Source organism: Myodes glareolus, chromosome 27 (assembly GCF_982192425.1).
Source record: "Myodes glareolus chromosome 27, mMyoGla1.1, whole genome shotgun sequence".
NCBI lineage: Eukaryota > Metazoa > Chordata > Mammalia > Rodentia > Cricetidae > Myodes > Myodes glareolus.
Window position 1 is genome coordinate 39,730,081 of NC_142052.1, and position 17,253 is coordinate 39,747,333.

General features: G+C 45.0%; 1 protein-coding gene across 1 annotated transcript in view; it reads right to left on the bottom strand.

Annotated features, from left to right (window-relative positions):
* Hecw2 (HECT, C2 and WW domain containing E3 ubiquitin protein ligase 2) overlaps window positions 1-17,013 on the bottom strand; it is a 337,940-nt gene extending 320,927 nt beyond the window's left edge. Inside the window, exon 1 of the mRNA XM_087902401.1 lies at window positions 16,516-17,013. The gene's annotated coding sequence lies outside the window, so the exon portion shown is untranslated. The remainder of the gene's footprint in view (window positions 1-16,515) is intronic.
* Window positions 17,014-17,253: the final 240 nt, after the last annotated feature.

The window sequence follows — 17,253 nt, forward strand, 5'->3', positions numbered from 1 at the left end:
GCCAATCAAAGACACTGTAGGAAGACACCTACTCATAATCGAGAACTGGTACCCTAACCACCCCAATGCCCAGCACCCTAACCTTGGCCTTCCAGTTTCCAGAATGATGAGAAACACAAGCTTGCTGTTTAAGCCACTCAACGCAGGCTATGTTGTTAGAGTAGCTAGAGCTAAGACCCATGTGTTCCTTCACAACTCGCATTTTCTTCTGAGCACAGAGGCGTGCCCCCATAGTCCCAGCTACTCAGAGAGCTAGGAGGGGCAGGTGGAAGGGGCTCCCTGGGGCCTGGGAGTTGGAGAGCAGCCTGAGCTACATAACATGTCGTTCCCAAATCATCCATCCACCCAGGGATGTCTTTGTACATGGAGACCAGCGTAGGGCGCGAACAAGAAGAGGAGATGAACGTGCAAAACCTGGCAAGAAATAAAATTCCTTGCTTCAAGATCTAGAAAGGAAAAAAAAAATCTAGTCATGGCTACTTTCAAGTTTGAGGTGAGGAAGGATACTTCTGAGATAATCAGTAATGACTTACAGGAGTGTAGACACCTAGAACACCCATCAAAAGCCTCACTCAAAGCAACACTCCCCAGTTGACAGCTGGGGGACATTTTATTCAAGAAAAAAAATGGCTGTGTCTTCGGACAGTGCCTTATGGCTTTTAATAATCTGTCTGTTTCCAGCAACCAGTCCACAATGTCACGGCACCCTTGGAGCCAAGACGTGAAGCCATGGCATCTGCAGAGACCAGCGCTCTGGCAGCTACCGGAGCGAGAAGAGGCTTGCCACTTCTCGAAGAGATTGGGTATCACTGGGAATCACCGTTATTTGACCTGGCGGTCATCTGGGAAAGACCTACTCTCAAGACTCGCCATTATTAAGTGGGCCGCGATGCCCACTCCGTGGGAAAATGCTTCCCGTACAGATCTAAAAAGTCACGCAGCTGCCTAACTCTGTGTGCCTGGAGCAGCAGGACCGGCTGCGGCAAACAAGAGATGGGCCAAGGAGGGCAGCCAAACAACAACAAAAAGGGAGATAGTTTCTCTCCAATAAGTGGCCCCGTGGTGGCCTGGGGAAGCGGCTCACCAGTTCCTTCGTCCAGTCGGCCTCACAACATGACAGAAATCAAAGGTTCAGATCTTGCGTACACTTCAAGACCACTGGGTAAAATGCCCGGGCCACCAAACTTACGCATAAGTGAAAAATCCCCAAGGATCTGAAAGGGTCACCTTAGAGGAGGAATACGTGCCACTCTGGCAGGATAATGGTGGGGTTGGTGGGTGTGCCCTGTCCAGACCCGGGAGCAGGGCAGGGCACAGCATCAGCGACAGGAAAAGTGGCGAATGTCTGCAACACAGACCTAAAAGTGCCAAGTAAGGCGGGACAGAGGGTTTGAATTTACGCCTTCTAGCCAGGAGACAGATCCAGGTGAAGGAAAGAGCCCAGGTGTTGCAGGAGACTAACCCATAAGCTCCCCTGCCACACCGAGATGGTCCTCAGAGAAAAAGAGCAGGCTAGCCTTAAACCGGAAGAGGAGACGGCACAGGAGGAAAAAAAAAACTTACAGCATGGAAAGCAATTTAGTATAGAATAAACTCAATTAGAGGAAGGAAGAAAAAGAGGGAAGGCAGGAGGGAGAGAGGGAGGGGGGTGCAGTGCAGAAATGAGTGCGGAATTGTTTGCAGAGGACATGATTACATACACTCACACAGACTTCACATACACTCACACATGCTTTACATACACTCACAGACACTGTACATACACTCACATAGACTTCACATACATTCACACACACTTTACATACACTCACACACACTTTACATACACTCACACAGACTTCACATACACTCACACACACTTTACATACACTCACACACACTTTACATACACTCACACAGACTTCACATACACTCACACACACTTTACATACACTCACACACGCTTTACATACACTCACACTTCACATACAGTCACACAGACTTCACATACACTCACACAGACTTTACATACACTCACACAGACTTCACATACACTCACACACACTTTACATACACTCACACACACTTTACATACACTCACACAGACTTCACATACACTCACACACACTTTACATACACTCACACACACTTTACATACACTCACACAGACTTCACATACACTCACACAGACTTCACATACACTCACACACTTTACATACACTCACAAACACTTTACATACACTCACACAGACTTCACATACACTCACACACACTTTACATACACTCACACTTTACATACATTCACACAGACTTCACATACACTCACACAGACTTTACATACACTCACAAACACTTTACATACATTCACACAAGACTTTACATACACTCACCCAGACTTGACTTTACATACACTCACACAGACTTTACATACACTCACACAGACCTTACATATAATCACACAGATTTTACATACACTCACCCAGACTTTACATACACTCACACACACTTTACAGTAAGAACAAAAGCATAAAAGTTTTAGTGATAAATTTGATTGACAAGATAAAGAACTTCCACACTGACAATCATAAAAAAAAAAATTAAAGAGGAAAACTGAAGACAAGTTTCAAAGACACTTCCCAATCACAGGTGAGAAGAATTAATATTGGTTAAATGTCCACACTAGCGAAGGACTCCCATCAATTCCGTACAATTCCAAAAACTTCAGTAGCATTTGTACTTTTGTTTTTGCTTGGTTCTGAGACAAGGTCTCACTCTCTCCTAGGCCAGCTGGGAACTCTCTGTTGCCGCCCAGTGTGGTCTGGATCTTCCTTCATCAGAATCCCACATGCTCACACACAGGCAGGGGCCACCACGCCCCGCTCCCAGGAGCATTCTTTACAGGGAGAGAAAAGAACCCTAAAATTCACACTGAACAACAGAAGACTGGGAACAATCACAGCAATGCCAAGCACAAAAACCAATTGGAGGGATCATATTCCTGAATTCAAGACACATTACAAAGCCACGGTGGTCAAAACAGTATGGTTCCTTCACAAAACAGACATGTAGACCAAAGCATCAGAATGGAGAGCCATTGAAACTGACGAAGACAATGTGGCCATGACAGATTCATCAAAGAATGGCGCTGGGAAAACCAGATGCTCACACACAGACCCTTACCTCACATCACATACAAATTAACTCAAAAAAAGAGTCAAGACTTAGACTTAGGATAGAACCTACAGCAAGAGGCAGAGGGGAAACCCTCTGAACACTCATCTGGGCATGGCCTCTCAGACCGGACACCAAAGCACAACCCACAGTTACAATGAGACCAATGGGTGGCATCAAGCTAAAGCTTCCGCAAGGAACGGCAACAGAGCGGGAAAACCAGCACATATTTGACAAAAGATTAATACCCAAAATACATCAACTACTCAAACAACTAGAGAGCAGAAGATACAACTCAACAACTTTGAAGGGCACCAAAAGAATTAAGTAGACAGTCTACAAAAAGACTATGGCCTCCACATTCATGCATAGGTACATACACCAGCATGCACACACACAGACTATCATATGACTAGTAATTAACAATCCCATCCTTGGATATTTATGGTCAAGAAATGAAGTCAGTATCTTGAAGATATAAATACATTTCCATGTAGTTACCGTGTCGTTACCGCAACGTGTCCACCAGTGGGTGCATGGAGAAGAAAATATGCTGTACATATGTGTATACACATATATGTAGAATAACCTACTATATGTGTATATGTGTGGACATATATGCCCACTCTTACAAAAGAAGGGAAAGTGGACGCCTGCAACACCACTGATGAACCTTGAAACACCATACTCAATGAAACAAGCCAGACACAATGATAAACCCTGCACAGCTTTATCTATCTATGGGGTCTAAACAATGAGATTTGCAGGCTGGAGACACAGCTCAGCAGGAAGAGTCCTTGCCCTTCCAGAGGATCCACGCATGATTTCCAGCACCAACGGTGAGCAGCTTACAAAAAGGCGCCTGTAACTCCATGGAATCCCATGTCCCTTTCTGGCTTCTACTGGCATTCACAATACCTGTGGCATTACACACTTACACACACACACAGAGAGAGAGAGAGCGCAAGAGAGAGAGAGAGAGAGAGAGAGAGAGAGAGAGAGAGAGAGAGAAGGGAGGGAGGGGGGAAGAAAGAGAAATGAAGAATAATTGTTTAAAGTAAACAATTTGATTTATTAAACTATTGAGATTTTAGCCAGCTAAAAGTAAAATAATTTTACAATTACACAAGAAAGAAAAACACTAAATTCTCTTCAACAAAAGTGTGACTCATTGTCAGGGGTGGAGGTACGCATCTGTAATTTTTATTGTTAAGCAGGGGCTGGAGAGACCACAGATGTGAGCCCCTCTGTAGCTGCACTGGTAGTTCAAGACCAACTGAGGCCGCATAGAGAGACCCTTGCCCAAAAAAAAAAAAAGAAAAAAAAAGAAAAGAAAAGAACAAAGTATGACCCATCCATATTTCAAAATGCTTCATATTTTTGTTTCCAAACAGCAATTTTAGAGCATATGAATTATCTTTCAATAAGGGTGTAAATATTTTAAACTAGCAGGGGAAATGAATTCCTATAGAAGAGTTTTCAAGAGAAAAACAAACTCTTCTGCATTATAATCACTTCTGCTCAACACTCACTCACTGAGTCAGACCATGCCAAATGCTCCCACAAAGGCTAATAACACACTGCCCTTGCCCTTGGGGAATTCGCTTGAAGAAGAAATTAATGAGTAGTGAACCCCTAGATAAGGTTCCGACTCCTCTTCCTACTTTCACACATGCAGCGGCGGGCCCTGCAAGTTAGCAGCCACCTAGAGCCAGTGACGAGAAATCCTGACTCAGCATCTCGTCAGTACATGCAGGGGCGAGCTACAGTCTGGGGCCATGACTGCCTGCTGCAGTATGTACCAATGCCTGCTTCCCCCCATGTCTGTTTCCTTGCTTCTGCCTCAACCCTGAGCTTGGTTCCTTGCCGGCTTCTACAAGACCTAGGCCTTACTTCTTACGGTACCTCCATCATGTATTCAAAACACTACTGCGGTCCTCGAGGTGAGTTGGCAAAGCAAACATATCTCCCTTATTTTATATCTTTTTATCCCTTTCACTTAACAAAGACCCCTTCCGCTCACTAGGTTCGAAACACTGTTTGATGTCTTGCACTGACTCCACCAACGTAGGCAGAGGCTGCTCGTTCATTCCTGGCTGCTCAGACCCAAAATAATCACACAGAAACTGTATGAATTAAAACACTGCTTGGCTTATTAGCTCAGGCTTCTTATTAACTAACGCTTACATCTTAAATTAACCCATTTCCATTATTTTGTATTTGACCATGAGGCTTACTGAAACCAGTAAGATTTGGGGTGACTGACTGTCTCCTTTAGCAGCTACATGGCATCTCCTGACTCCGCCTTCTTTTCTCTTCTATCTCTGCTTGGAATTCCCGCCTTGCTCTATTCTGCTCTGCCATAGGCCCAAAGAAGATTCTTTATTAAGCAATGGTAATAAAACATATTCACATCACATCACACCAAGGATTGCCATCATCTGATCCATGCTGTTGAGTCTGAAGAGAGTTGCAAACCAGATATAGGCAGCATGTGAATTTTCTTTGGCATGAACTGCTCCAGAAGTATTTTAATTACTTATTGATGAGCTGCATTCATGATGTCGTACACACATACATTCTTAGCTTTATTTTCAGAAATCTGGTACCAATGTGATCTGCAAACCAAGTAATGACATCCCACCCACTTTGATGAGTGTGCAGGTCTGTGATCCATTGGTTCCCATGCACAATACATCCAGCTGGGTTCACTTGTCATCAGCTAATTCTGAAGATAATGAAGTCGGAGAAAATTCAAGGCCTGGAAGCTGTACTCACTGCCCAGAGGAAGATCTCGCCCTTCATTGCCAGGTTTAAGCAGCAAATTCGTATTCCTCCACCCCTTCCAAACTCTGCTGGTCTTTCATTAGCACAGCTTCTCTCTCTTCCTGCGACACTGCTAACATCTGCTCATCATCTACAACCATGAATGACTCTACAGCATCTTCCAACCTCAAAGCTCCTGCACAGGGCATCATAGCTCCAGGCCACGAGGCGGGAATCACGGATGAGATCTCACCCACAGATGAGATCTCATGTACAGACCAGTGAACACTTCCTTTAGAGGGGCTCTTTGTTTCAAAGTAAATGTTTTTCAAATGCCTCTCCAAATTTATCAAGAAACTCAATAGCAAAAAAAAAAAGAGTCTTATTTTAAGATGGTCAACGGATCTAAAAAGACTCAAGAAGATACATATATGAATAGCAAACAAACACATACAAAATGTCCAATGGGGAATGTAAACAAAACCACAGTGAGGTATCACTCATTCCCACAAAGAATGACTATCATTAAAAAGACTAAAGAGAACAAGACTCGTGGATCAATTAGAAAAAGGAGGTAGAAATATTGTAAGAGCCAAAGGGAATGGATGACTCCAAGGGAACAGTGTCTTCCAGACATAACAAGATGCTGCACGTCTGAACTCAGAGACTGTGGCAGCATGCACAGGGCCTGCACAGGTTCAAGCAAGATGGAGTCTTCGCCCTGAGACAGAGAGGTGGACAAAGGGTAACACCCTTCACCAAAAAGTTATTTGCGATTTACATCTGCTAGCCAAGGGAAAAACAACTTTCTTCAATAACGTGTCAACTAGGTATATCAACCGAGCTCATGGCAGGCCCAGGCCCAGGCTAACACAAAATACGCTCAGCAATATTTTGTTTTGTTTTGTTTTGCTTGGGCATTTGTTTCTTGTTGGTTTTTTGCTTGTTTTGATTTTTGTTTTGGTGTGTGTGTGTGTGTGTGTGTGTGTGTGTGAGAGAGAGAGAGAGAGAGAGAGAATGAAATTGGCTGGTAAGTTGGAGAGAAGGATCTTGAAGGAATTGAGGAAGGCAAGAACATAATTAAAATATATTGTATGTAAAAAAAAATTCTTGAAGACAACAAGTGCTGGTGATAGTGTGTTAAAAAAAGGAACCCTTTCACAAGAAAAGCCATATGAAGACTTGTTTAAAAACTAAAAAAGAGCTACCAATGATCCAGAAATTCTAATACTGTGTACGCATCCAAATTAACCCCCAAGTTCATTGCACCAATGTGAACAAGGCCAAGAAATAGCAACAATGTAAGCGCTCATAAACCGATGAATGGATAAAGAAAATGTGGTACCTAATCAAGAAGCACTTTGTGGCTGCAGAGAGCATGAAACACCATCACCGTGGCAACATGGATGGATCTGCAAACCATTGCGTGCAGTAAGACAAGCTAAGTCTAGGAAGACACGGACTGATGCTCTTACTCACAGGGAGACTCTGGAAGAGCCGACATCACAGGAGTTGGGAGGAAGATGACAGTCATCAGACGCTGGGTAGGGACAGGAAGAGATGGGGAGAGACTAATGGACCCATAGTCAGCTGCAGTTGAGCAGGAGTTAGGTCTGGTGTACTATTAAGCAGCGGGCTCACTACATGACAATGATGTGTCGGCCAGAACTTGAGGGTAAAACCTTACTGTGGAAGACACTGCACATTTCGGAAACAGAACCTAGAGAGATGAGGCTGGTACCCACTGGGAAGCCTCCTCCCCGAGGACTGTCAGAAGGTGCCATGTGTGTGCTAGGGAAGAAACGTCATCAATAGTCCTATCTATCTATGAATCCTGTAAACTACAAGACTTGCCTACAAAGATAACCTCAATAGCGTAACAGTGGCACCACGGCTGTCTAATCAGACGTAAGACCCCCTCAGTGGGAGGGAATCTCTGCCTGCTACTGTAAACCTAGGCAAGAAATCGCTAGAGGCGTCCTAGACTTTAAAAGAAAACTCACTACTGTGATTGTACTAAATTAACACACTTTCTAACCTTCTAAATACTCAATGCTTTTATTCTCAGATAACTAGCTATTGCCCTCCCCCGTCAAAGAGGTTTCTTTTAGCTGCAGAGAACCTCAACTGGTCCAACTACAGAAGAGAAATGACTGTGGAAGGTGTAGCCCCCGTGGGACATTTGTAACATATTCCCTATGGTGAAGGCTCGGGGGCCATTACAGAAGACATCACGGGAAAGGCCGCAAGAACCAAAGGACGCCGAGGACCGCTGCAAGATGGCGCTTTCTGGATATGACGAGGATGGTGCATCCATGCACTCTCAAGAATACAGTTGCCTGCACAAGACCTGTGCCAGTACACGCGCACACGTTGTCACAACAACATAGCTAGGGGAAAGACTCACAAGACTGAAGAGCTAGAAGCAGTCAGTAGCTGCTTAGTGAGGAGAGTCGGTTTCCTTTAGGGATGATCACCTGTGTCTAGGTGGTCAGCTCTAAACCCACAGACATACCGACGGCATTAAGTGAACTCAGTAGGCTTCAGGCACACTGTGTATGTTTGTCTGTGTGTCTGTCTGTAACTATAGAAGAAGTCGTGAATTTGGGAATAGAACGTGGCATGGGAACACGGGAGGAACTAGAAGTGGGGACAAGAGAGGTGGGCATGTTGTGGGCACAGGGTATTTATGTATAAAATTCTCAAAACATGACTTTTTAGAAACTTTAGAAAAGATAAACGCTTGAGGAAAACAGGTGTGTTTAACTCTACTTACCAAGACATTAACCCGTGGTACGTACAACTGTGCATTGTAGACACTTAACAGGATATTTGATAAGTAAAGGAAATATGGAATATGCGTAAGGAGCAAGTCCTGATGCCATAGGTCTGGCAGGAAGCCCAAGAATGATGCAGACATTGCTAGCTGTAAGCCTCTTTCGGCAGCAAAGAGCCAAGAGATCGTTGATGGAAGACTTCTGAGAGAGAGTTATGTAAATGACTTAGACCTCCAAGTCACATTCTGTCTTTTTTTAAAAGACAAAAATGCTCACCTTTTAGCATTCTGTGCCAACTTAAGATCTGATTTACATAAATAGTTGCCTTTCATAAAGATCCACCAGGAAGAAACTGACGGCCCCTTTAGCTGTTAGACACTGAGTTACTGTATAGTCTCTGTGTGGTCGATACTGGGCATTATAGGGAGCATTGGCGAGACTTCCATGTGTTCCCAACGATTACAAATCCAGAAAACAGACTCTCCAAATGGGAAACAACTCTCCAAATCAGCAAGAGGACTAAACCTTAATTGCTAATAAATGAATAAAAAGCAATGGAACCAAGAAGGAAAATATCAGCATCAAAGAGGAACATGTCAAACTAAACTCACTCCCCTCCATCCTTTCTCAGAAGACATGGATACTCACCTCACCCCACTCTCCTGTCAATCACTGACAGAAGAAGCTACTTTGACTTCTAGGAATGTCTTCAGGAAAGGGAGAGTGAGCTTGTCCAGAATGGGGGGAGGGGGTGGGGTGATGAGAACCATTATTTTTCAATTATCTACCAAGAGGCAGTTGAAGACAAGGGAGTAAATAGAACTGACAGGCATTCCAGGTCTGTCCTGTGGCAGAAGTACTGAGCAAGAACTGGGTGTTCAGGAGGAGAAGAAAGAACCCCCTCCCCAAGAGTCCTGTGCAGAGGGAGCATGGGACCAATCTCCCGAGAACCTGGCAACCACCCTTAGGGACACTCTGAGGCATTTCTCTGCAGAAACGTTGAGCGGGTTGTCTCTTGGGCCCTTTCCAGCTTTTTCTCAACCACCAGGCAGAAACGCCAGTTTTTCTTCTAACATATCACTCTTACCTGAGACACTCCAGCCACCCCACTTCCCACGGAGGGAAGACTGTGGCTGTGTGAAAGCCTATATAGACCAACACAAGGAAGTGCCTACTCCTCCCTCCCTCGGGCAGGCCGCTCTGGCTTCTAGCTACCGTTCATAAGGTCTCCGAATTCTTTGGTCAGCAAGGCAGGTTAGGAGGTAACAGTTGTCATGCCTTCAAACATGGCAACCTGAGTTTGCTCTCTGGGATCCAGAAAAAGATGACAGGAGAAAGCTCATGCCACAAAGTCGTTTCCTGACCTCCACATGCGCACCATGGTGCACACACACACACACAACACACACATATACACATACACCACCACCGCCGCCACATTCTTGTATATATCTAAACCAGGGCTCTGCCGGTCCCCTCTGAAGCATCTTTTCTAACTCCATATGTGGTGGCTAACCAAAAGGGAAATCTCATCCCTTGAAGCGTAAGTAACAAAACCTCACCAGGCACTCCTCCCAGAACTAATGCCAAAAGCTGATTCATGCTCACAGGGCACGGTGCTTCGTCCAAGCATCAAGTGAAACAAACGTTTTCTATCAAGTACTCGACCCTACTCTTCCACACTCTTCCAGCGGTGTGGTCCAGCGGCCGACCACAACATTCCACAAAGAAATTTGGTTAAAAACGTCTGGTTTCCGAGGAGAATGTCTGTCTTTAACTTCCCAGCTGATCGTCCAAGAGTCTCTTCAAGAAGATGTCCATACTTTGTTCCCACCACAAGAGTGCTTTAGTAAGACTTAGTAGTAGGCTACGGTCTCCGACCGGCCCTTAGTAACATAACACACGGAATTTGTTAGAGAAGCATTATTATGGCTTGTTCTGGAAAAACTCAATGGCGTAACACAGAAGCCACTGTCCTTTGTTTGAAAATGGCACAAGAACATCCATGGCTTCACGCCACTATTGGACAGAGTTTCATAACAGGAATTGATTAAGGATTTGCTCCCAAAAGAGATCAGGGATGAATGGACGGTGAACCCACAGATAATTGCTTTGAGTTTGTCATTTTTCCATATGCACAACACAGAGTAACTTCTTCTAATGCATAGAGATTCACATTGTATATCTGCCTCGATATTCATGTCCCTAAACACGCTGATGACTCGCTGTATCAGGGTATTTAGATCGCGACAGGTTGAACACCACTTCAGGGTGTAGAACTTTCTACTTGAAGAGTCGGGTTGTCCTCACAATGTTTCAGACGGAGAGCATTTCCGATTTCAGAGTTCAAATTGGGTATTTTCAACCTGTTACTTTCGTCACTATGGTTTCACTTCTGTGGATTTTTGAATGACTGGTCAAACTTTATGAAGCAGAAATACAACGTAATAATAACAATAGTAAGGGCTTGGAATGTAGCTCAATGGTAGGCGTTTGCCTAACATGCATGAAGTCCTGAGTTCTGTTTCTAGCTACACATGCACACACGTATGCACACATGTGCGCGCACACACACACACACACACACAGAAGTGGAAGGGAAGAGATAGAAATAGTAAAACACACTTTAACAATAAAAGTGTATATTATTTAAACAAATAATATAGAATGTATATTAAACATGAAGTAGACCATTAACAAAATACTGATCGATAGTCTTCTTTATTATGAGGGGTTTTACAAAAATATAATAGGGGACTGGAGAGAGGACTCCACAGCCAAGAGCCCCGGTTGATCTTCCAGAGGACCTGGGTTCGATTCCAAAGACCCACAGAGTGTCAGACAACCATCTGTAACTCCAGTCTTAGGGGATCTGTTCCCCTCTCCTGGCCTCCACAGACATAGCACACATGTAAACATACATGCAGGCAAAAGATCCATACACACACAATAAAAAATAAGTGCGTATAATGTTCTTAAAAGATAAAACAGAAAGCCTGAAGAAGTCATAATTGCTCTCCTATCTCAGGGCCCTACAGAAGCCCTGCCAGCCCAAGTTACCTCTCCGACCTCACTGCTGATCTCTACCCCACCTCCCGGGTATCTGCAGAGGACCAGACTGTTCTCCTTGTGGTCTCTGAACACATCCAAACACAGAGCACCCTACAGACCAGACACGTGTACTGGCCGCTCCCTCTCCCTGCAATTCTCACCGTTGTCTGTGCACCTAAGCAACTTCCTTTATTTCCGTCGAAGTCTCTGCTTGAGGTCATTTGCTCCATGAGGCACACTCTGTCACGTCGACCCATTCTACTATTCTACATCACTTTCATTTCTATTTGACTTAGTATCCTGGTCTTCAGCAGAACGAAAACTCCACATGGCTGGCATCCGTTGTTTTATTTTCTGATAGACAGCCAGCACCAACACCAGACACCAACTCATAAAAACCCATTTGAATGAATAAACGAACAAGTGAAATCCTTTCTTCTCCTCTGTAGCCACCAACCGGTGGACAGCTCTTTCTTTAAGACTCAAAGGGAAAATCGCAAGCTATCAAAATTTTAAGGAAAGACATTATCGCCACAAACAGCGTTAAAGCCAGACAAGGTCAGGAGGTGGTTTAACGTTTGGCGAGACTAATTACAGAGCGTTATTTTAAAAGCCAATCCGTGAAAGAAATTAAACACGGAATTTTCTAAGGACCACACTTTCTTAGTAATGGACCTTATCCATACAATAGATATATCTACAGATATTCTGCCAACACATACAAGCACACACAAAGATATACAAGCTGAACAAATCCAGAAGTAACTAAGGGTATTTTTCCATCAGGCAACTATTCTTCATATAAAAGTCAGCGATCTGAAATCCAGGTGTGGCAGTGTATGTCTATAATCCTAGCACCTGGAAGACTTCAAGTTCCAGGCCAACCAATGTTACATAAAAGACTCAAGTTCACATTCTTTTTTTAGAATTAGCTATTCTTTTTATACGTGTGTGCGTGTGTGTGTGTGTGTGTGTGTGTCTGTGTGCGTGCGTGTGTGTGTGTGTGTGTGTGCGTGTATGTGTGCTTGCCTGGGTTTGTATGCACCACATTATGAATTTGCCTGTGGAGGCCATAAGATAATGCTGGATCCCCTGGAACTAGTGAGTCACCTGATTGGGTGCTGGGCACGAAACCCAAGTCTTCCGCAAGAACAGCAGGCATGCAACTGTTGAGCCATCTCCCCAGCTCCCCAAGTTCATGATTCAGATCATAATTAGGAAAACATTAAACCATAATGTTTAATCTTGACTGTCAACCTACTGGAAGTTTAAATCACCATGGAAATGAACCTCAGGTCACATCTGGAAGGGAGTTTCTAGACGGGTTTGTGATGCGGGAAAACTCACCCTAAATACAGATGAACAATCCCATGGGCTGGGGTCCGGGCCCAGAGAACATAAAGGAAAAAGTCAGAAGGACAGGAATATTCATTACTCTCTGATTCCTGGCTGTGAATACAATGTAACCCACTATCTCGGAAAGTCCACCTTCCCCAGTGGATGGACTATATTCCCTTTAACTAGAAACCTAATAGACCACTCCTTCCTTAAGTCAGATAGTTGAGCATAGCAACAAGAAATGTAACTCAGAAACGTGCACGAGCCCAGTTGGCTGCTTGATGCTCTTTCCAGTTCGTACCACATTTTACTCGCAAAAATGTCCTTGGCTTGGAAAAAAAAAAAATCACTTAGTCATCATATTTATAAAGGAGATAAATAAATTTCATTCTTATTCAGACATGCTGGCCAAGGTCTTAAGGACTTTGGTGGACTGAGTGCTGGGAAGAAGAGAACCATAATTAATACCTGCTGGCCAGCACTGCAAGCGCGCTGTTCCAGACAGACACGTTCTTCAGCCGAAACCGCGGAAGCAGGAGCCACGCAGACTTCGTACATCCAAAGCCCAAACCCTCATCGGGTTACTTACCCAATGAAAATTTACCAAGGATGGATTGATGCACCAAATACTTTCTGACGGGCTCTCTGTGAAAAGCTGAGACCAAAATCCAACTGGAGACAGAAAACAAGAGCTCCCCTCTTGTTCTGGGGGACTCCAGGAATGTGGAGGCAAGACGAAACAGAAGCATCTGTGTTCTGGACTCTCAGGAACCCTCCGAGGACTGTGGCTATTGTGTATGGTGAAACGGGCATTCATGTGTGTCCGGGCCATGGACACATTCAATCTACCAGCAAGTGTTGGAGCAACGGTCCTCCCCAATCACAGGGGTCATCCTAATGTGTGTCAGCCTCCAATCAAGGACAAGACGTAATTCTCAGTGTCTGAAGACAGGACTAGGGACTTAGAACCACGACAGACACTTCATGACTTAACGCACCTTTTCTCTACATGTGTAGATAGATCCCAGTCTTTTGTCTTCCCCGCTATGTCTTTTTCCTTTGCCTTTTCCAGGTTCCAACGCCTTCTTATTTTCTTACTGAATATTTAAGAAGTAAAAGACCGACCTTAAGCAAGTTCAAAATCCGGTGTCAGCTAGGTATGGTGATACACAGTATTTGGGAGGTTAAGACAAGAGGACCTTGAATTCAAGGCCAGCCTGGGCTATATAGCAAGACCCTATCAGAAAGAAAGAACGAACGAAAGAACGAAAGGAAGGAAGGAAGGAAGGAAGGAAGGAAAGAAGGAATGAAAGAGAGTAAAAGAAAGAAAGAGAGAAAAGAAAAGGAAAGGAAAGCTGGGGTCAAGAAAAGACACCCTAATTTCCAGAGTAATCCCATAATTTATCACCCAAATTTTTAAAAGTAGAGAAAAGTTGATAGCAACAACATGGTACCGTCACAGCAAACCAGACGGTCTGGTCACTCTGCTAACCTCTCCTTCACATCCTTCACATCCTGATGCAGCCTCCCAGGCTTGAAGAAGCAGCCCTGACCCTACTGGAACAACTAAACTTCATGCCCAGGCCTAGCAACAACAAAGTATCTTAGGCTGTTGGTCTCTATCCAACAAACCATAAACAACCATCCCATCCCCCAACCCCCACTCTCATCCCATCCTCCTACCCCCATCTCCCCATTAAGCAGGTAACAATTCATTACTGAGCGCCACAAGAAGCCAGGTCCAGGGCAAGCCCATTCCAGAAGCACATTTGTTTGTTTTTGTTTTTGTTTTTGTTTTTGTTTTTTTTAAAAAAAAAGAAAAAGCAATTCACAACAAAGATGCCCACCACATGAGGACACAGACATCAGGACACAACCTGAATATCAAGAATTCAAGATACCAGATTGATAACAGATAACATTGATAACAGAGGACATTCAACAGCAGGCAGAGCCCCCAAAGCCATCCCTCCTATAAAACACAGTCCCCAAGAAAGAATGCCACTGTATCTGTACTCAATTGTACAGTAACAAGCTGGGTTTCTTTGTCATTTGCCGAGGTCAGCGGCAGTGCTGCAAAAGATTCTGAAAGGAGTAAGAATGAATGTTTCCCCCCCTTAGAGCACACTGCCCAAGTTCTTCAGAGTCGAGCTCCTTATGTTGAGCCTCTTGTCCAGCCCAGTCAAACACCACTTGATCATTAAATTTAGTCTTCGCTAAATATTTGCTAAAATATTTTCCCTCGCGTGCATAACAAGGACGCGATCCAGCTACAATCTAGAGCACAAAATCTTCCAGAATCAGAAACCTACAGCTAGACTAGCAAACATTCACAGGACTTGGAGTTCCTCTCTGGCAGCACAATGCTTCAGGGAGCTCCACTGCCGAGAGACACGCCACCCCCACCTCTGCTGGGTGTCACAGCGAAGCAAATTATCTAGGGACAGGTAAAATCATCCCGGAAGTAATGTCCGTAGTTGAGAGGCTGGGGGCAAAGGCTGGCGGTCAGGAAACAGCCAAGGAGAAAGAAAAGAAAGTAATTCAAGCAGATGCAGATGAAACTAAAGTCCTTGAGGCTTGGGGACGTCATGAGTCCAAGGTACCAAATACCCGCAAAGATCAAGAGGAACGGAACTATCCCCCCCCTTCAAAAGTGGTAAGATACTTTGAAGTTCAAAGGCAACTGTGTTGCTGTAACTGTTTAAACTGTCTTACCTATGCCAATCTAGTAATAAAACAAACAATTCAGTGATGAGTTGCTAGACGTTGAAAAGAAGGAAATTATATAGGTTGTTGGCTAACAAACGTCCCCTTTAAGAGGTCACAATTATGTCTTTATGGCCTTTCACCCCCACTTGGTTCCGCCTCCCAATAATCCAGCAGACACTCTCTGAAGTGTACAATGCCCCTTTCTGCCTGGCTCCTCTTGTCAGCTAGGGACACCATCTGTCCTGCACTATAAAAACAATCTCTGCAGGGATCTTCGGAGGACCAAACAGATTAGCAGCATCCAGCTTTTGACACCATTAATAACACTCCCACCAGATCAGGACTCTTCTCGCACTGGGAACTCCAGAGACAAACTTCAGAACTAAGCTTGCCTTGTTTGTCAACGATGGGGGTGACATTTTAAAGATGACCCTCTTGGCACATAAAGCCATCTGTTGGGGGAGGGGGAGGGAAAAGAGAGAGGCGGACTGACTCTCTAGGGCAATAGAAGAAATGAGCCCTTCAGAGGATAGGAGAAGCAGTAAAAAGAAAATCATATTTACAAGGCAAACAAATACATCACATTTCACAGTGTCTAATAAAAGACTACTAAAATTACTCATTTTTCTTCTAAATGACAAAGAACACACAGACACACAAACACACCAACTATTCAAGAAAAAAAAAAAAAACAAGTTACACACTTCGGCAAAGGCATACGTACAAGAATTCCAAGTTGCCATGACTCTAGAAGACCAAAGCAGAAATCTTATCCACAATGGCTAAAGGCCGCGGTGAAGTTTTGCCTCTTGTCCACCTCTGTCCATTTGATCACCGGCGCTGTCCTTTCCCAAGTTTATTATTGACTGAACCCTGATCACTCTACTCGTGAGCTCTCTGTGCTGACTCCAAAGACTCCCAACTCGAAAAGGAATAACTGGGCCGGTGACGGTGTTCCTAAAATTAATCATAATAAGCAGCTGAGCGCCGCTAACGGGAGAAGACGAGGCATAGGGAGCCAGACCTCTGCAGCTGCACGTCCTCCCAACCGTCTACGTCTAAATCTGCAGCCCGGGTTTCCTCCAAGGCCCCAAGCTCCAGCCGAGGATGCTCACCACACGTTCCAAACCGAAGGCAAATGAAGCCTCCTCTCCCTCCGAGTGATGCTCGCAGGAGCCCCCAAGTCCCAGCTCCCCGGAATCACCGAATCAGCAGGAGCGTCCCCCGGGCGCTTCGGGAGCAGAATGTCAAATGAATGACCGCGCCAGGGCGCGAGGGAGCGAGACAAAGCCGCCGCCCGCTACCTGCGGCGCGAGCGCGGGGCCCGGGCCGCGCACTCACCTGGGCGGGAGGGCGGGAGGGCGCGCTGCGGGTGGGGACCGGGCCGAGGCGGGAGCGCGCCCCGCAGTCGCCGCCAGCCGCCAGCCTCCAGTGCGCGCCGCGGGGAAGGCGGCCGGCCAAC